Source organism: Lonchura striata, chromosome 9, assembly GCF_050655825.1.
Source record: "Lonchura striata isolate lonStrDom1 chromosome 9, ASM5065582v1, whole genome shotgun sequence".
In the NCBI taxonomy this organism is placed as follows: Eukaryota; Metazoa; Chordata; class Aves; order Passeriformes; family Estrildidae; genus Lonchura; species Lonchura striata.
In genome coordinates this window covers 26,153,891-26,174,807 of record NC_140711.1, presented here as the reverse complement: position 1 = coordinate 26,174,807, position 20,917 = coordinate 26,153,891, and the positions used below count along the sequence as shown (strand labels likewise).

General features: G+C 40.8%; 1 protein-coding gene across 14 annotated transcripts in view; it reads left to right on the top strand.

Annotated features, from left to right (window-relative positions):
- Positions 1-1,924: 1,924 nt before the first annotated feature.
- NAALADL2 (N-acetylated alpha-linked acidic dipeptidase like 2) overlaps positions 1,925-20,917 on the top strand; it is a 412,826-nt gene continuing 393,833 nt past the window's right edge. For 2 of the 14 annotated variants that reach the window (XM_085587340.1, XM_085587329.1), the window contains exon 1: positions 8,032-20,338. The gene's annotated coding sequence lies outside the window, so the exon portion shown is untranslated. The other 12 variants (XM_085587326.1, XM_077785540.2, XM_085587337.1 and 9 more) reach the window with 12 other exon arrangements.

The following is a 20,917-nucleotide window of genomic DNA, read 5'->3' as shown; positions in this document are numbered from 1 at the left end:
TGTGCCAAGCTTGGGGCTATCCAGAAGTAGTTCAGTAGGTGAAGCAAGGAAATGTGGAACTGTGGTGGAGTCAAATGTTTTAAACTTCAGCCTCAGCTTTTCTCCCCGAATGGGCATGACTGGCTTAAGCTACACAGCGCAAAATCCTCCAGTCTGGAGTGACTAACAAAACCAGTCTATAGCCATGGCTCGTACCTGCGGGTGGTATAGAAAAGAGAAGAATGTAGGAAAGAGCAGAGTTATAACATGATATTGCAGGAGATTAAAAAATTGTGAATACAAACTGCTGAATCATGCTTTGAGTGAATGCATTTGTATACCTACAAGCCTGACAGATTTCTTTGGGCATGAAAAGTACACCTCCAGCTGCAGCTCTTCTGCTTAATGGTGAAAAAAGTACTTTATTAATGAGGATTGTAGACTAGTTCACCTGCTCTGTAGTGACCACAATGCTGTTTTTTTTCTAAAAATGTGTTCAGTGCTGCAGCAGTCAAGCCAGACTTTCCCATTAATACTTTATTAGCAGAAGCCAGTTCTGTTATAAATGCTTGAAATTTGCTTTTCTGTCTGCTTCTACATGCACCATATGCCTGGAAGACTTCTAGAAGACTTTGTTTTCTGCCTTTTCTGCAGCAGCTGCTGGGCTAAAATGCCTTTATTTCAATAGTTTTTATTCAGTAGGGAAAACATTTTAAATGTTCTTTTTTTCTTTCTTTCATAAGCGTCTTTCTGGGAAGAGTGGCTGGACATATTTCTCCTTCTTAAAATGAACATTTCTACCAGTAATTCCCTTAAACAATACTAAACCTGACTTCGGAGAGTGAAATTTATCAGTCTGATGCTTCTCCTGCCTTTGTTGAACAACTGAGCCCTGTACCTTGTGTGGTAGCATCCGGGATTACAGGGCAAATCGTAGATTTAGGGACAGAATTAACAGCAAAGTGCTTCCAAGCAAAACTAAGTCATTAATCTGGGCCGGGGAAATTTGTTTTAATAAGGAGGCAGTATTGTAATGACGGTGCATTCAGGATCAAAGTTTGTCTTTGTGAGAGCAGTGTAATCGCGGCAGTGCAGACACCTACAAAACTGCGTTGTGGTGCGGCTGGATGCTTCTGGGCTCAGTTTCGGGTGTGCCCGCAGCGCTGGGATGCTCGGGATCCGCGGGGATGGGCTCAGTTTCGGGTGTGCCCGCAGCGCTGGGATGCTCGGGATCCGCGGGGATGGGCTCAGTTTCGGGTGTGCCCGCAGCGCTGGGATGCTCGGGATCCGCGGGGATGGATGACCCAAACACAGAGATCCACTCTGGGTGCGGATCCTGCCGGGAACGCTCAGCTCCCCTCAGCTCCCGGGCTGTGACTTGTACAGACACAAAAAGCTGCACATCAGCAATTATCCCCCCACAAAAGATGCAAAACAAGGCTTGAGCACCACCGTTGCCTGTCAGACGGTACAAAAGGCTGAGAGAGTTTGGGCAGTTCAGCCTGGAGATGAGAAAGCTCCAAGGAAACGTCAGAGCCCCTCCTGGTTAAAGGGGCTAACAGAGGGTTGGAGAGGAGCTTTTGATTAGGGATGGAATGATACGATGGAGAATAGCTGTCGGTGCAGAGAGGCTGGACCTAGATTAGACACATGAAATAAACTGTTCCCTGCGCGCTCGGCGATACCCGGCACGGGCTGCGCAGAGAAGCCGCGGCCGCCCCGTCCCTGGCAGCGCTCAGGGCTGGACAGAGCTGTGCGCACCCGGCTCCGGTGGAAGCCGTCCCTGCCAGCGGCACAAGAGTTGTAACAAGATGCTCTTTACAGCCAAACCATTCCGCGCTCCCGTGAAACCAAACCACTCCCGTCCCGTCCCGTCGCGGCGGGGCTCGGCGGCTCCGGCGCGGCCCCGCGGGCGCTCCCCGGGGTGGCCCCTCACGGCCGGGGCCGGGCGCGCTCCGCTTTACGGCTGCTGAAAACTCCCTGGGCGGGCCGGGCCGGGCCGTGCGAGCCGGGCACCGCGCGGGGCAGCGCAGGTACCGCCGGGGGCAGCGCAGGTACCGCCGGGCAGAGCGCAGGTACCGCCGGGGGCAGCGCAGGTACCGCCGGGGGCAGCGCAGGTACCGCCGGGCAGAGCGCAGGTACCGCCGGGCACAGCGCAGGTACCGCCGGGGGCAGCGCAGGTACCGCCGGGCAGAGCGCAGGTACCGCCGGGCAGAGCGCAGGTACCGCCGGCTCGGACGGACCAGGGGCGGGCGGGACCCCCGGGCTCCTCACCCCGACCCCGCGGGGACCCCCGGGCTCCTCACCCCGACCCCGCGGGCGGGATGAGCCCCGGCCAGCTCCGTGCGTGGCTTTTTTTCTAAAAGTAACTCAGAACTCGGTGGAATGGAAGGATCCGCGGCTGCTCCACCGGGACCTTGGGCGCTCCGGGCTGGAGGTGGGTTGGGGCAGGGCAGTGCGCCGTGCACTGTCCCGCACAGCCCGGGAGCTCCCGCTCTCTCTCCATCCCTGCTTCCCACCGCCCGCTCCGTGTTCTGCTCTTTGCTTTCTGTTCGCTGAGAAACAGGACACGAGCGCGGTCTCGCCTGAGTTCAGAAGCTGAGCGATGTGTTTGTTAAATATTGAAACAGAATCCCCAAAACGCAGAGAGCTGTGTCGCGTGCTGAACACTTGCTGCGAGCCGTGAGCGCAGTCGGGAGGATGGCAGGACGCGCTCCCGCTCGGGATTTGGGGTGTGCTCAGGGTACCAGAAACGCAACCGGCACATTTTGCAAGTTTCAGTCTAGGACGACATTGTCATTGTCGCCCTTCTGTGTGATCCTCAGTGTCTTGGTTTCTCCGTCCATACCGAACTCCTTGACTTCGGCAGGTGTTCGTCTCTGTAACTGAGAGGCCTCAAAATTGTAATTAAAACAAACTCCGTAACGAGCATGGAGTTGACACTTGCAAAACAGCACTGAGGCATCTCGCTGACTTCAGCTGAAACTTGCGGCATTGCTGCTGAGTCATGAGGACAGAAATATTCAGGGAAGAAATAAAGAATTTAGATTTTTAACCCTGATATGAACAGCCTGTTTCATGTTGGCTTATTTATTGCTTGGTGCATATTTCTTGCATTTACAGGCAAATTTATTTGTTCAGTGGTTAGCATATGGAAAGCATTAGATGACTGAAACTGTAACTATACCAGTCCTGTATATCAAGCAATAACCGTATGTATTTTTAGAATTTTAATCTAAAGAGCTCTTGTATGAGTCCCAGTACATCCATAATGTAGCATTTATCTCTGCTATCATCAAAATACTAAAAAGTTTCTTCTGAGAATTTTGGTCATGGATCACATTCCCAGTGCATGTCTTAACTGTATGGTAATCTACCTGATTAAATAATGTCAAATCACCTGAAGCAAGCCAAAGAGTGATCTTTTGTAGTTTACCTTTAGCAGGTTTTTTTTCCCCACTGGAGTTTTTAAATTGAAAACTCTAGAGCTACAAACACAATATTTTCTTTAAAAAAATAATCTATCCCACAGAAACACACTTTTTTTTTCCCAAGTTTCATCAGCTATTTCTTGGGTTTTGTGTCTATCTAAACTTAGAAGTTTTTTTCGCATCCTTAAAATTATGAGAGTTTTACATTGCTGAAGATGTTGGCTGAAATGAGACCAACAGGTCACATTGTTGGATGATGAAGCAGTACTTTTGTTTGTGATAAGGGAAAACTGGGGGTTTTTTTGCCTTTAAGAGTTGAGTCCACATTGTTTATCTGAAGAAGAAAATAACGTTTAAATGGGAAGAAAGTCAGAATTGTCTAAGTTAATAGCAGGATGCTCGTGGTTCACATGGATGTCACAAGTTGCAGTTTTTTGGTAGCAACTCCCATAGTCAGGCTGGATCATATGACTTCCCGCTCTGTTAATCTTCATAGCTGAAGTCTTTGCCTGTCACTGCTGTGGTACATACCTGCATTATTTTTTCCCTCTTTTTAAATAACCTCAGGGTATGAATACAAACCAGACAAAAATAGACCTTCAAAGTGCTTTATCTCCCCCTTAATAAACAGATTTATTTCAGACGTTCTTCGTGATTCACATGTAATCCTCCAGGGAACGTGTGCTGTAGATCTTCATTATGGTAATCTGTCAAATAGACATTTCTAAATCCTCAGACTTTTTCAGTGGCTCTGGATCTTCTACTCTAAACATAATTTTGTTGTCAAGGCCAGCATTCCTGCCATAGAATTATAGTATAGAATTATAGTATAGAATTGCCTAAACTCTACTTGGGAAGTATTATGCTTTCTCGTTTTGTTTGGTTTCGTTTTCTTCTTTTCCAACCCTCTCCTCCCCTGTGATGTTTGCTTTGGTGTTTAGACACATGCATTATAAATACATTTATAAATGAGCTCATTAGGAGTATGCAATGTAATATGAGGACGTCATTGATAGATGGCTCTAAATGAAAATTTAGTAGGATTGGGATCCTCTTTGGCATTTTTGTGCAGATTATGCTTTGGTTTGCTAGTAATCCAGCTATGAAATAGGCATTATTTGCAGCTGTAGGATACAGAGCAGATACTGATGGGAAAATTGCCTCCAGTAAGTAACTCAGTGTTCTGACTGAGAAGAGTTTCTAGCCAGGTGAGGATCAGTCTCTTCTCCTGAGTAACAAGCAGAAGGACAAGAGAAAACTGCTTATGTCTGGGGGGTTTTAGATTGGATGCTGGAAAAAAATCCTTCACGGAAAAATGCTGTTGCGCATTGGAACAATCTCTTCAGGAGACTGGTGTAGTTCTCATCCCTGGAGGATTTAAAAGATGTGTAAATGTGACACTTGAGGACACAGTTTAGTGCTGGGTTAATGGTTGGACTCGATGTTCTTAGAGGCCTTTTCCAACCTAGGAGGTTCTGTGATTCTATCAGCAGTTGAAAACAATGCACTGTGTTCTCAAAGACTTAGCAACATGTGCATCACAGCATGTCTTGAGTCTGTCAGTGTGCCTGGTTAATGCTGCTGTGCAGAGAAGCAGCAAAGGTCACTGTTTATCCTCCAGTATAGTTCCAAAAAACTGATAATCAAGTACACCTGTCACAGCCCAGGCTGAGAGCAGAAGAGCAGTTGTATTCTCTCAGCCGTCTTCTTGCTGTGGTATCTGTTGGTCAGTTGGGATCTAGTAGGGAAAAAAATACCAAGACTGCATATCTGAAAACATAGTCAAGGAGTAATCAAATGAAGGTTCACCTACACTGCTTCTTCTGGTTTCTTGTGCAAATGTGTTTGTAGTTCTTTGTACTGGTACTGAATAAAAATGTGAATATGCTGTTATTTATTACTGACCTGTTACTTGTGTTAAAAATTGATGATAGAACACTATTGACATGGGTTGTTAACCTCAGTAAGCCTTGGCTTTGAATTCAGGCTGGTTAACTCTATACACTACTAAGTACAGCATTCCACCTTTATCCAGAGCCAAAGGATTCAGCAGTCCCACAGTTTTCTTGGGCTTCCTCCTTGAAAATCAGAGGGATTTGTCTCCCAAACAAATGTAGGGAGGGGAATATATGCAACAGTCATCTGGGAAGTTGAATTAGTAGAATTGTTGGGTCTGTTCAGTTTTCTCTGGATTGCTTGTTTTAGCTTCTCAGTTAACTGTTTTCCATGTAAATACAGATTGATTTGAGGTAACTTGGGAAAAGCTCCAGTATGACCCAATCTCTATATGACTGGGCAGGAAATGTACCGTGTCTTTGTGTTTGGCACTACTGAGATCATGCCAAGAATTTCTGTCAAGTTTGGGTGCTCATACTTCAAGCAGGATGTTAGAGTCAAAGAGACTTCAGAGAAGAGCTCTAAGAATGAATAAAGGCTGAAAATAGCTCCTGAGGGAGAAATTCTAAGAACTCAATATGTTAAATATAATCAAAGAGAAAGGAGGGGAGTGACTTAATTGCAGTGTTTAAGCCTGCGCCTTGTTAACAGAAATTCTGTGATGAAGAAGAAAATGATGGGATATCAAGATCCTGTGGCTAAAATATGAGCCAGACACATTTGCAGTAGAAATAAGAACTGCATCTTCAGCAAGGGGGTAATTTATTGCACATTATGGTAGGATATTCATCAAAGGAAAACTTTAATTCAACTAGATATTCTTCCTTTAAAATGTACCTAAGTAAAACTTAATTGAGGGCATGTGTCCATGTGCTATACAAGTCACAGCAGATGATCAAAGTATTTTTTTCTGTATGTAAATACTTGCATCTACATAAAAAGACAAATCATAAAATATGGTTAGCCCAGGAGACTGTTGAAATTAGAACAGAACTGATGGATAACTGAAGACCTTTAAATGCCTGAAATGCCTGGAAACAATACACAATAGTTAGAGTTGGAAGAGATATCTGGAAATCAGAGTCCAACACCCAAAACTAAGAATTCTAAAACAAGAATTAGTTTTAACTATACTGAAGGTTGAAAAGTTTGGTTTGTGAGCAATTCTTTAGCAATGAGAAGATGTCATTGCACTCAATTTCTGCATTAGGAGGTCTCGGCCATTTTAAATAGTAAATTAATGTGCCAGTTGCTAAGATTCCTTACAGGTTTTCATAAAAGTGCTGGGGAAATTAAAGTGGTTGAAATTCAGAATCTGAAAGAAAGGTGAATTTTTTTTTTTTTAAATCGTGCTGTCATTGAGTAAGTTTCATAGATGAGAACACTTGGGCTGATGTAGAAAACAGCTGAATACAACAGGGTGGTAACAGAACATACTGTGTGTGTGTGGGAATTATTGGAAGGTTTGCAAGGAGGGATTTGTAGATCCTGCAGAGATTTGGGGGAAATCTGTGTTATAATGCATTATCTCCTGTGGTGAAGAGCCAGCAGGAATTTTCTGAGGTTTTTCCTGTGCTCAGTTTTACATGCCTTTAGCAGTCAATGCTTTCAGGTCTTAGGCTTAGTGGAATTGTAGGCAGCTGTGCTGGTTTTGCCGGGGATAGAGTTAATTTTCTTCCTAGTAGCTAGAATGGGGCTGTGCTTTGGATTTGTGCTGGAAATAGTGTTGATAATAAAGGGATGTTTTGGTTAGCACTAAGTAGTGCTTGCACAAAGCCAAGACCTTTTCTGCTCCTTACCCCACCAGTGAGGAGGCTGGGGATGTACAAGGAGTTGGAAGAGTCAGAGTTGGGATAGCTGATCCCAGTGACCCTGGGAATATTCCAGACTAAGTGGTGGTGTGCTCAGCATAAAGCTGGGGAAGCAGAAAAAGGGACATTTGGAGTGATGGCACTTATTTCCTCAAGTAATTTTTAGGTGTGATGGGTCCAGGCTTTCCTGGGGTTATCTGAACACCTGCCTGCCCATGGGAAGTGGGGAACAAATTCCATGCTTGGTTTTGCTTTCATGCACAGCTTTTACTTCACCTGTTAAACTGGCTTTATCTCAGCCCACAAGTTTTCACTCTTTTCTGATTCTCTCCCTCTTTTCACAGTGGGGGAGTGGGGGGCTGGATTGAGCCCCCTCGCTGGGGGTTAAACTGTGACAGCAGCATGAGGAGAAATAAAAGAATTGAACACCAAAATAGCAAACCCTCCCTTTGACACAGTTTGACAGGATGAGCAAAAGTCAAGCTGAAGCACAAGTCAAGTAAGATATGCCTGTCTTGTATAAACTCTTCAGCTTTATGGAGAACATGTCAGGAATCAGCCTTCAGCATGATGGGAGATCGTCAAAATAAATGGAAAGGGCCAAGCTAAGAGCACATCACTCAGTGAAACCAGTCTTTTTTCTTAAATCCCAGGGGATACTGAAGCAATGACCAGGGGATTGATTAGGGAGCGGGGTTTGGTGAACCAAATCATGTATATGATGAGGACCAGCTGGTTATAAAACTGCAGCAAATTACAGCAGGAAAAGTCTGCAGCTGGAAGGATTTTTGAGAGTCTGAAGGTGATTGTGCTTCTTGTCTCAAGGGATTATGTGCAAGTATCCAGAAAGTTTCATGATACATGCTGAAGAGAGAGCTGGATATTGTATTGCTCAGTGTAAGTGTTGGAAATGGCTGGAAAGTTGGAGATTTTGGGGCTCAGTCCACAAATTCTAAGCCACTTACTTTGATTGCACACTTCCTTACAAATATTTAACAGTTTAGAAATAGCTGGATGATGGATGATTCTGAAAGCTGCAATTACAGAAGAACCTGCAGCAGTGAGTGTGCAAGACAGAGATGTTTGACCATGCATTGTTTTTCTCCTTTCTAATAGCAGAAAGTAATTCATAGGTGAATTCACACCTTCCTTCAGGACTGTTTTTAAGTTGTTATTCTTGTATTTTTTATTTAGGCATTTATTTTTATGCTCCAAGTAGTTCTATAAAGGTTCTGTGTTTTTTACTTTATATTTCTGTTCATGGTAGAGATTACCTAAATTTGTTTCAACCTTTGTCTTTGCAATGCTGATAAAAATTTCATAAAACATAAGATTTTTTTTTCTCTTTATGCACTGACTTAGGCTATTAATATGTGTGATATGAGGTGTCATGGGCCAAGTTTGTGGTTTAAAAAGATTAACTTCAATAAAACTAATGTAGAGTGATGGGTGAAAAAATTTTTAAAAAAGCTAATTATTTGCAGAAAACCATGTGTATACTGACAATTTCCAAGTAGACTTGGGTGTATTTATCTGCCCATTATAGTTCTTATTTTACAGATGAATATGCTAAGTGCTATTCAGAATTATTTGGCCATATGTTCCTGTTTTTGTGGAACTACATTTTGCGGGCTCTCTATATAAATAAAATTTTCTCTTCATGATGGAATATACTAAGAGGGAGAGAAAAGAATGTTATTTCAAATGTTATACCTTTTGCAAAAGAGCAGATGGTGTTTGTATGAGGGGCTTCGAGGAAGTTTTACACTTTGAAACTACTGCTTTATTCTAGGTTGTCTAAGAGAAATGTGGTTTTAGCTCCTGTGGAGCATCCCAGGTTGTGTGACAGCCAATGTCAGTGTGTTCTCGAGCCAGCAGAGATGTGGAGTTACACTGACCCTTTGTCACTGTATTTGTATATTGTGGATTGTTCCCAAGTGCAGGCAAGAGTTGCTTGCCTGAAGTTTATTTTCTGCAGTACTTTGGCAAGAGTGGTCCTGAGTGAGGTGACACTGAATGATCTCGAGTTTCTGCATCTTTATTTGTGCCTTTTAAGACTTGACTCTTCCAGTTTTCAGACTTTCAGTTCTGGAAGCTGTTGGGGAACAATCCCCTGGTGACACAAGTCATCTCCTTCAACACCTTTGGACAGCTCACCACCACCACCACAGCTGGTTCTCTGCAGTCAGTTTGATGCCTCATTGGCACTAAATGTGATCCAAAATCCCCTGGGAAAAACAGTAGGCAGATGATGAATTTTCCTATTTGTCTTTTAATATGAGATTTGAAATCTACTGGTCGTGCCAGTCGTGAGAAAAAACGAACTTGTGAGTGAAGTCTCAAAGGAACTTTTAGGTGGGTGCTGCAGGCTGCATTGACACATTAAATTATTAAACATGACTTTTTACAAATGTGTTCCAAGACATTTACATCTGTGAATCACAAACATCACGCTGGGTGAGACTAAAGGCAGGGATTTACGTTGTTTTGCTGTCCACATTAGTTAGTTATTTTTCACTGTTCCCTTGCTTAGTTGTTAGGGGTTTTTATGACAGTATTTGGGCATGTTAAGAAGCGTATTTTCCTCATGGTGATTTGCTTCAAATAATTTTCTTTTAGTACTGTTTTGGTGCGAACAAATCCGTATGGGCTCTGGCACAGAGAGAATGTCTTTCATGAATATCTGAAATGTAATTAAAGAGCAGAAAAAAATACTGAACTGCTGTAGATACACACCTTGTATCTAAAACAAATAAAGCATTATGTTGGGGGCTTAAGAGAATTTTGTAATTTCCCTGTTGATAGTGCAGTTGTTGTGGGAGCCACTGCAGAGCTCCCTGTGAGGAGGAAACGGGAGCCTTGGGGGTCACTGTGTACAAAAATGGAATGTACTGTGCCTTTGGCTCTACCTCTGGCTGAGGCTGAGCTATGGAAGCCCAATAAAATATTACTGGATTTACTCATTTAGAGGACTCTGACAATACCTGTGGAAGAAAATAATCAGGCTGTTGCTGCCTTTAACTATTAAAGAAGTGGTGTCCTCAGCCCCATTCTGTAAGAGAGCCACTGTGGCCATGCATTAAGGGGGAAAAACCAAAAAGTCTTGATTAGACATGGAAGATAGTTACATGATGACAGAAACATGCCTCTGGAATTTTTATTTCACTAGTGAGATGTTGCATTACTCCATATTTTTACTTTATCAACTGAGAATAAAGGCTATTCAGTATTATTTATGTAAGTGCTTCCACAAGAGAGGCAGATGCTGGGAGAAGCCTGGTCTTGTTTTCAGACCAAAGTGCTGGCCCAGAGATGATGTGTGAGCATATGCTCAACATGCTCAACCAGTGGTTATTCAGCCTCTCTGAATTGCAGAGAAGTATGCAGAAATATCCAGTGTTCTCCTGGGATGGAATGAGAACAAATACAAAGATATTTTTTAAGTCAAATTGAATTCTTGTTTTCCCACCAGCTAATCACATGTGTTAGATGCTTGATGAGTTTCTGCTGTCTGAAAAACAGATACAGCATGGGCAAATATGTCTGGCACAAGCCAGATGGTTTGATTTTTGTCTTCATGGAAATAGCAGGAAAAAATACATGTAGAGGCTGTGGAGAATGTGGTGCTTCCAGGGAAAAATAAAAATTACTTCTCTATCCTGATCAATTACTAGGCTATGCAGTTTTAATAAAGAGCTTTTCTTGATTGCCAAGTTGTGGCTTCTTTTCACTTGCTTCATCCACCTACTTGTAATGCTTTGAAAATTACTATTTTGGGACGTGTTCTCTTGCTTTCATCCTTAGTCAAAAAAGGTTTTTTTTCCCTCATGTTTCCTAACAGCTGTTTTTCATAAGTGTGTGTGTGGATAAATACTAATTTCCCCTGTGGTCTAGCTGGCTTTTCTGCACTGTTAATACTCCACAACAGCAAAAAGTGATTCTCTATGCACACTTCATTCTTGGTGTGTTTTGTATGCCAGCAATTAAGTGTAGATTTTGAAGCTGAGTGGGTGATTAACTCTGAAAGTGTAAATTCACTAACTTTGCATGTGTGTTTTACATGGGTTTCAGTATCTAACCAGTTCTTAAGAATACTTCAGTTTTTCTAGAGCAAAACATGTCTTCTCTGCAGGAGAAATAAACCAAAATAGATTCAAAGTATTTTTTTTAAATTTAATGAATATTAATATTCAAAGATCCAGCAGTTCAGAACCAGAAAGTCCCAGGATCAAAAATATTCCTGGAATATGTGTTCCAAAGTAGGATGCTTCTGTTGCACAGGTGTGGAGTTCTAGTTTTGTGTGTTTGGTTTTTTTTGGTAAAGTTATTGCTTTCTTTTCCTTTTTGTTTGTAAAATGGGGCATTCTGCTGCTTTATTCTTTTGAGTAATGGAAAGGTGGTTCTTCCACATAAGAATTGTTGATGCACTTCTGAGTACAGGGAAATGAAATGAAATGAAATACTTGTTTTCATATATGTAGCAGTAATATACTGATGGGCGTAGATAATAAAGAGTTTATTTATATATGTACAATCTTGATCAGCTAGGCTTGTGGCCTCTAAGTTTGTAAATAGTTTCCAGAAAGGCTGCAGAGAATATTTATAGGAAATTTTCTGAGTGCCTATTCTAAGAGGGATCTGAGGTGTATTAAAGGAAGTGTGCATTTCTTAGGAAATAGCAAGTTTGAAGAATTATGGAATTGTTATTTCAAGTTATGTGCCAGTAACCTGAGACGGTCTCCCTTTTGAAAAAGGTTTTGGTTTTCTCTTTCACACTCTGGGATTGAAAGGTGCTTGTTTTCTGGCTGCTGATAGATGGGGGCTTGCTGGAGTTGTCTGTGTGTGCCAGAGCAGAGGGACTTGGAAGGGTGGGGTGAAATTCTCTGGTGTTCTCCAGCCTTCCTTCCGCTAGAAGACTTGTGCCATGCTTGAATAGAAAAAGCATTAGTAAATATCAAAGTAGAGTTAAATTGTTGTGAGTAAAATACCTGCTCTTGTTGTTACTTCCTAAGGCAGATTTTTTTTTTTTTTGTTTGCTGTATTTTGCTCATCCAAGCATAGATGAGAAACTTGAAAAAACTTAATCTTGTGAGAAACAAAAGAGTGTGTTTTTGAAAAAAAGTACTGGTGTATAAGGACGACTTTCTGCTCTTTGTTTTTCTTACTTGTTTTGTTTTTTCCCTTATAGTAAGAATAAAATATCTTTCTAGATCTATAATCTCTTAAGTGGCAAAGCCTAAGTAATTTTTTCCTTTTTCTAGCAGATACTCTGTGTGATTCAGTTTTGAAGTCAAATTCCTTCTGTGTTTAATGGAGACATTTCTTTTCCTTTGTTCTGGTTGAAAGGAGTTAAGTAATGACACTTCCTAGAAAGATGAGATAGAAGTGTTACCAAAAAAAAAAAAAGAAAAAAAACTTTTCTTGACCTTTACTGCATATTTTTTTAAAGTGCTAGTTCAAAAATCTGAATATCCCTGATGTCCTGAGAAGGCATAAAAGTTTCAGTGTAAGAGATATATCAAAGTAATTTGGTTTTCCAGGATTGAAATAAATATGATTTAAAGGGAAACTGCCAAGATACTTATATCTTAAACTACTTTAGTAGGAATTTGATTTTTTATCAGTTAGAGGCTTGCATTTACACCGTTGGTTCTAGAATAAATTAACTAAGAGCTGTAGAAAAACTTCAAAGATTATTATTACAGTGCTCTGTAGGGACTATTAATCCATTTATTGTTTATCTCTTGCCTTGGAGGAATTCCATGTAGAAACTTTTACTCAATTATCTTGTGCAACGTGCAGAGTTCTTACCTGCTATGTGAATGTAGCTCTGTTTAAATGACTGACTGCTGGCTGACACTACGTTATACTGGTTTGTGAGGAAAAGTGGCATGGCAAAAGAACAGAATTTTCTTTGAAACTATGTAAAGGAAATTGCCTTGCAGTGGTATGAGATGTGCTTCACAAACTGCCTTAAAATGCACACTTACCCTTTTTCTGATATTGAGTGGAAACTCGGGTAGATACTTCTCAAATAAAAAGCAATCTGAAAATGGATTAAACCTGAATAATTATTCACCGATGGAAATCTAGATATAGGAGCCTCCTAGGGACATTCTGTGTGTACCCAGAAGTTCCTGAATGTACAGAAGCTAATATAAATATTACCTCAGTCTTTCCTGGTAATCTTTTTTCAATCTTGGCTTTCCTTAGAACCTAATTTCTGCTAGTCTGTAGGCACTGACTATAACATGCAGGCCAGTGTGTGTGATTTCTGTTCCAGAACATTTTATTTAACCTTGGCATACTAATCAGATTCTGCAGAGCTCTCTGCTGTATTTGTTAGTTATTGTAGCAGGTTAAAAATTAAAAGGAAGGGCCAGTGAAAAATAATTTAATCAGGAGTACTTTGTGCAGAGTTAGTACTGAGTGTGGTTTATCAGGGCTTCGTAGTAAGAGCACCACTATGAAGTAAAGAGGGATTCAGTGTTTATCTAAGATTCTGTTAAGATGAAAGATTTCTAGACCTTTTCCAGGGGACATTTTTGAAGGCTTAGCATTTTTGTAGTGCTTGTGTTTTTGTTCTCACTTGGCTGTGTGAGGTGGACTGGACAGCAAGTTAGACTTGAACAAAATACATAAACGCAGCCTAAAATAGGCAGGATTTTGCAATCAACGTAATGAAGCTAAACTGTTGGAAAATGTGTTTTCCAACACATTTTTTTCTAAGATTGGTTTTACCTTCATGATCTCTAGATTAATACTGGAAATTTGTTTTAAACACCCTACTACTAAAATACACACTGAAATTGTTTTCATTAATAGCTTAGTGTCTTTCTAGGCAATATTTATTCCTCATTCCCAGCCACTAACCTTCATTTCTTTTATTTAGGCTTCTTCTGACATTGTTTTAAGCCCCATTTTCCAGGGTGGGGATGTGTGGGTGTATTAGGCAAAATAAAAGACTTTACCTGGAGCATGTACTGATCCGAAAAGCCCCAGAGATATCTGAGGTGCTTGGCTTTTTTAGTGACTGCTTTAATCAAGCTAATTTGGGGACAATGAAATTTAGATCTCTGGATTTACAGGTGACCACCCAGTGCTTAAGTCAGGGCTCTTGCTCAGCAAAGCATTAATATTGGTGATTAGATTCTTTCTTCTGCTAATTCAACAAATTAATGAAGAATATTTGCTGAAATCTCACGGACTTCACTTCCTTGTGAGGAGATAATTACTTTTTGTAATGAATAAAGATCTGCAGTCACTGGCAAACTCAGTAAATGCTACACAAATGGCTGAAACAAAATCTGGAATAGTCAGGGTTGTCCACTTAGTGCTTTAACAGTCTGGGCTGACTTCTGCTGGTTGAAGGTCAAGAGCTGATGGGAGCAGCCCCAGTTCTCACATGTGCAGGGCCCCTTCCACGTATCCCTTGTGCATTTAGGGTGACCTGAGAGCTGTGTTTGGATTCTTGCAGTGAGACTGCCACACTTGATGTGACAGCATAAAACTTGTGTTGTCCTGCATCAGCAGACATCAAAGAAATCTTTTTATTTAATAGTAAAAGATGCTCTGAGCAGGGGAAGGTGGGCTCTTTGTTGTCTTGTTGCACAAATAGAATATCATATGCAGAATAGACTGTTGTACAATAGTGAGTATCTAAGAAAAGTCTGAGTTATTGAAACGTGTTGCCACAGGGCAAAGCAGGGGTGGGATATGGTTAAAAAAATTCCAGCAAAGGAAGCTGGAGCACTTTTATATTGCATTCTTTGCTTCCAGAGTAGCTTTCTTTATTGGATTCCTAATGTATAAGTAACAAAGACTCATGAATAGTTTATTTGAATTTGATTTTTCCTGATGTATGCATGAGTTTATTAGCTTTAGGCAGGTGCATAAAGATTCAAGGCTGTTTTTTTCTAAAATTCAGCTCTTAGTACTACATCAAATTTTGTTTCCTTTTAACTAGTAGAGATTGTCAGGGAGCTGTAGCTGCTTACAGCTGTAATTCATGTCTGTTCCAGACGTGTCAGCTGTTGGACTTCAGTGGACCTGAGGTCAGACTTGATGCAAATTTTGTTGTTTTTAAGAGAATTAATTTGGTGGAAAGAAATCCATAGAGTGACCTGAGCATTTTGCAGTGTTGTGTTGAGAAATTAAGCCTTGACTACTACAACTCAGTTGTGTCCTTTTTTGTTTTGTGTTGTCCCTGCATCACATGATATGCTTTGACTGGCACGAGTGGTCACTAGAAAAGCTAAATTAGTGTTAATCAGCTTATGGAACAAGTCCTATTTGAGAGGTGAATGAAAAAATGTAAAACCCAAACCCCAAATAACCCTGCTTAAAAAAACAACTTCTAACAGCATATCTGTTTATTACTGAAATATATATTCTCCAACCTAGTTCCAAGGTAATTGAGAAAAAATATTTTATTAGGATCAGAATTTTAGCTGAGTGGGTGTTGTATAGTTCTGCAAACTCTGTATGGTGAGACCAGCATTGTGTGTCCATGAAGTGAGGCAGGATGGATTCTGTGCAGCTGAATTCCTTACCTGCTGCAGCTTCCCAGGAGGCTGCTGGATGCCTGAGGATGGAGTTCCCTGTGCTCTCTGCTGATTTCATGGTGTTGCTGGATGTGTTAATGGAGCAGCAGATGTTAAAAGCGACTTTCCACGGGTTGTAAGCCAGGAATCACAAAACTAGGAGCTCTGTCAAAGCTGGGAATAGGCTCTTGGGGAGCTCCTGAACATTATCTGTTGTTCTCTGGACTGTGTGGTTGCTGGAAATGTAGTCATGAACTGAAGGGAAATTGTCTCGATTGAAGAATGGAAGTTTTTTTGTTATTTGGAGTTTGTTTTTTAATTATTATTTTTATTGTTAATTTTTACTTAAATATTTTCTGTTCCCAAGGAGAATGTCTAGAATATGAATATCTGAACACAAGTGGGAATGAACTTTGATTTTGAAGACTTGATCACTATTAAAATACAGCCACTGTTCCCCTGTATGGCCTTATCCAATGGTACTTTTCTTTCCTGTGCTTTCAGTTCCCTGCCTATAAAATGAGTGATATTATGCTGTCTTTCTAAAAATGTTTCAGAAAATGAAATAAAAAGCAGTGAATTAGATCTGAGTTAATAGTTTTATAGAGTCATAAGACTTTGGAAACCTTACTATGTCACTCTAGTTATCAGCCAACATTTTAATCTCTTTGAGTGATGAAGCTTATTTTCAATGACAGTCTTGCTGCTAGGATAAAAAATACTTGAAAATGCTTGAAAAGTTACAAAAGAGAAAGGCAAGATAAATGTGAGCTTGTTTCTCTGTGCACTCAGGTCAGTGATTACTTCTTTGTATTGAATATGCATGGCTTGAGTGGGATGGCTAAAAATGGATAATTAGGAAGGCAATGGCATGTTTTGTCAGACTCTTTTAATACCATTTGGGCTGTATCCAGTAGTAAAAACCTCAGAGTATCTCCAGCTTTGTTTGCACTGTGGTTTCTGATGGATGATGATGCCTTGTGTGGTGGCTGATGCTTCTGGTGTGCAGCCTTTGATGTGTTCTTCGACTTCCCCTCGCTGTTCCCTTCCTGCACAAACTCTTGAAGACTAGGAGAATAGTAATAGAAAAATCTCTCCTGATAATGAGGAGAGCGCTGCAAATATTCACAGCATGTCATGTACAATTCCTGGATCAGAGTTGCTGGGGGGACAGGTATTTTTAGTCAGAGAATTGTCACAAAATGGATCTTCTGGCAGGAGGATGTGTTTGGTTCACCACCAAAGGCAGAACAACTTAATAGTGCATTTTTGGATCTGTTTATGTTAAGTCAGATATTTGTATTCTGGATATTTTCCTTGTGAAGAGAGGATATTTGGAGTGAAAAAAAACCCAAAAACCAAACCAAAAAACACACACACTTAAGAAATAGGAAGTGTTGTTCCAGGATGATCACTGGGAGGAGCTGTTCATTACAGTTTTTATGCATTAAATCAGTGGCAAGGAAATGATGAGAGAGTGGGAAGGTGATGTGGAGGCAAACAAACTTAGTCATGAGTGGGGAATACTCTTAGTAGAAAGGGATCAGTGGTTTTAAAAAAAAAAAAATTGAAGGAGCAGCGACCTCAAGGGAAAATACCAATTCACTAAAGTTTTGAACTTCTCTTGTATATTAACTATTAAAGCAGAAGTGAAGTTGGGCCAGAACATTCCTGGTGGGAATGCACTGAACAGCTGCAGTTGTCCAGCTGGCCATTAATGTGCTGGAGATCCCATGAGTTCCAAAAGAGGCAGAACTGTTCCTGCCATTGGAATACTGACAGGATCTTTGTCAGTAGTCCTGTTACAGGGGTAACCCACCTCACAGAGACAGTTTGTGTTTGAATCCTGCTATGACTGAACGAAAGGGGAAAAATATTTGTAAAAATTCTCCACCACTATCTCCATAATCTCTACTTGAGTGAGCATCAGCCAAGTGAGAAAATGAAAAATTATAACCTGCCAAGCATCACTGGCAGACTGAAATGAAAAAATTGCAAGTTAATAACAGTGATGCCTCCAAAAAATTTGCTGGCCAATTTAACATTGCTTTATCCAAGGTCACATCTTGCAACTTATTATTTTTAGCAATTTGCAGATGAGGATTTTCTACTTTTCTTATGGGAAGTGAAGATCAGGGAAACACCAAGTACAGTTTTAAAACTCAAAGTTATCATCTCTTCATATCAAAAGTAAGTCATGTTCCCTTCTTGTTTGCTTAAGACTAGGCACACAGATTTTTTCCACTGTAATGAAATGGGACATTTATGCTATACTCTGTGACAGTGATGAAGTCAGTGTGACATGAAAACTCACAGTGGAGTGAGGTTGCTGAAAAAATTGAAAACAGGAAAAATTAGAACTTGAGTGAGTTTGTTCTGGAGCACTCCTGCTAGTGTTTATGTGATGTTTTTTACGTAATAGTGTTAAAAGAGATTATGTTGCCTATTTTTGAGGTTAAAGGATTGTGAGCCTATTGCAGGCAAGTACACAATATTTAATGTAAGCTGTGTCCTGTGAAATGACCAAGGCACTTTAGTGGAACCTAAGGTGTGAAAACCATTAGTGAACTGGAGCAGCATTTAATATCCTCCAGTACAATCTGCACAATCGTTTTAATATTACAGGGTAAACCTTGGTACAACATTTGCAGAGCATTGTCACACTGTCACTTATTTAAAATAGACCATTCTTCAACAATGGAATGTATCACTGGTGTGTGGAAATTCCTGCCCTAGGCTTGCAGTGCAAGGGGAAACCCTCTGTTGTTTTCATGTGGTTCTGTGGTCCTTTTAATGAAGGATATGCAACATCCTGATATGCTGAGTGCACACAGCAGTTCTTGGGAGATTTTGTGGTATGGTGGTTCAGAAATCTTGGCTGTGGGTAATTGTCAGCCACTCAGTGATTGCAGTGCAGAAAACATTGCAGCATTTCTGGCTGACATGGAAAGTGAAGGGCATTTCTTGTTGGAAGATTGATGGACCACCCTGTTTTTTAACGAAAAAGGTCTTACCTGTCATTTATAAAATTACTTGAGCATCTCCACTCAAGGACTCCCTAAAAGCATTTGTTTTTGTTCCTGTCTGTGTGAGCTGTGTAAGCTGGAGCTGTTCTGTGTTGAGAGAGGATTAACGTGCAAAAGGTGCCACTGGTGTTTGGTGACATTCTCCATGGTCAGCAGCCTGGGTGAAGCCTCAGCCTCCAGAACACAGTTTGCTGAGCACATGCTCAGTAGAAGCAGGAGATGAATTCCCAGCTGTATTTCCCAGCTCTCTGTGGAAGTTCCTGTTGGATCACTCACGTCCTGCCAGCCTTCTGAGATCTGACAAGATTGCAGCTTGAGCTGTTTAATTTTTCTTGCTGTCAGGCGATGCATCATGGTGAGTTAGCTCAATAGCCCTAATCCAATGTATACTGCAATGAAGCTGGGAACTTATCCATCAATACTTATTTCAGTAAGCAAAGTAAAATGAAGTATTTTTTTGACAACTTCTGTCCATTTCATTATCTCCTTTTTAATCACAAAACTGTCTCATATACAGTTTTCATACTTCCTTAAACTTTGTAGCCTGCCTGTTTTCATATACATCAGGCTGATGCCAGCATCTCTCTCCTCTCCCAAACAAGGTTCCATCCATGCATTAGGTTAATCTGTTGCATTCCTGCAGCAGAAGGAAGCTGAATCTTTCCTGATGTGTCCAGGCACCTCTAGAGTTAGGAACAAAAATTTCAGGGAGTAGGAGACTTCAAACGTGATGTTTTATTGCCTTGCCTTTTTTTTTTTTTCGTCTCAAAAGTAGTCTTGTATAAGGATATTTGCAATGCAAGCAAAATTGAGAAGCTTTAGTATTGCCATTCTTTAGCATCAGTCAGATCACTCTGTTTTACCAGACTGTGACAGGGTGTGCTCTGTCCCAGGCCAGACAGAGCTGCAGTTCCTGGATTATGCTCATGTTCAAAGTGGAATTTCCTCACTGAACTCTGTGATATTTCCCCACTTACCTTAAGGCTACTTTTTGTTTCTGCACAAAAATGTGTCTGTGTGTAATCTCTGTAAGTACACATGCTCTTTCCACCATTTTTATATCAATACAGTGGAGATTAAATTCCTCCCCTTTCTCTGTAAAACAATTTGCTAGGGTAATAGTTTTCTTTTAATGTTGCAAACATTAGGAGAGAAGGTAAGAAGAAGAAAAAGCATAGAGAAGATAAACTCATGGCTAGCTTTATGTATTTATCTTCACACCTTCTGGATCAGAACTGGATGAGCTGTCACTTTATTTACAGCAGCAGCGTTGGTTTAGATGCTCTGTTCTGCGTCTGCTGCACAGGAATTAAATGTCAGGGCACAACTTTGTTCTTACATACAACCAGCTCTAGGGATGCATGGCCCTCTGGATGGAGGAGAGAGCATCCATTGTGATATGCAGTTGTAAAATTGCAGTTCTTTGCTGGCTAAGAGGGGTGCAGCAAGCTGTTCCCAAAACCAGGCCATTTTTTCTTGCACTTGTGAAAAGCAGAGCTTGACTCTCTTCGTTTTTCCTTTTCAGGAAGCTTAATGCTTTTGGGCTGTCTCCAGCCAAATGCTGATAATAGGCTCTATAAGGGAACTTTTGTGCAATGATTCTTTCAGCAAAGAAATGGCACGTAGCAAATATGGAACTGACCAAGAGAAAGGTAAGGTTAAAGCAAGCATTTAGACTTCTTTTTAAAGAGATAGTCATAGTAGATTAAGGCCACTTGAACACACATTAACTATTTAAAATAGAATGGTAAAGCTTCACTTTTTTCCTGCAAAAATCCTCCAGAATATTGTTTTTCTGTTAGAGAACACTTATTTTATAGTCTTTTTCCTATGGCAGGTATTTATGTATGAGACTTGTAATTGTGCAAGAAATGGAAATATTTAATTTTAATTGACCTTCCTGACCTTAAAAGAAATGTAAATACTTGCAGACCACTGCATTTTGTTTTCTTCTGAAAACATTTTAAGGTTACGCACCTTGTTTTCATACTTTGGGAATTATTTTTTCAGTGGGCCTGTCTTCGTGTGTTTCTTTCAGAGGCTGACAGTGACATGATGGCAGAGATTTAAAATAGATACCCCCTTTGAAGCTTGTGTGCTGATTATTAAAGCGTGTGGAAAGGAGTTTTGTGACCCATTACAAAATAATTCTTTTGCCAACACAGAGCGTAATGCATTCTGATGACACTCATAATTGCAGTGCTTCCAGAGTAATTACCCTGGTAGTTCAT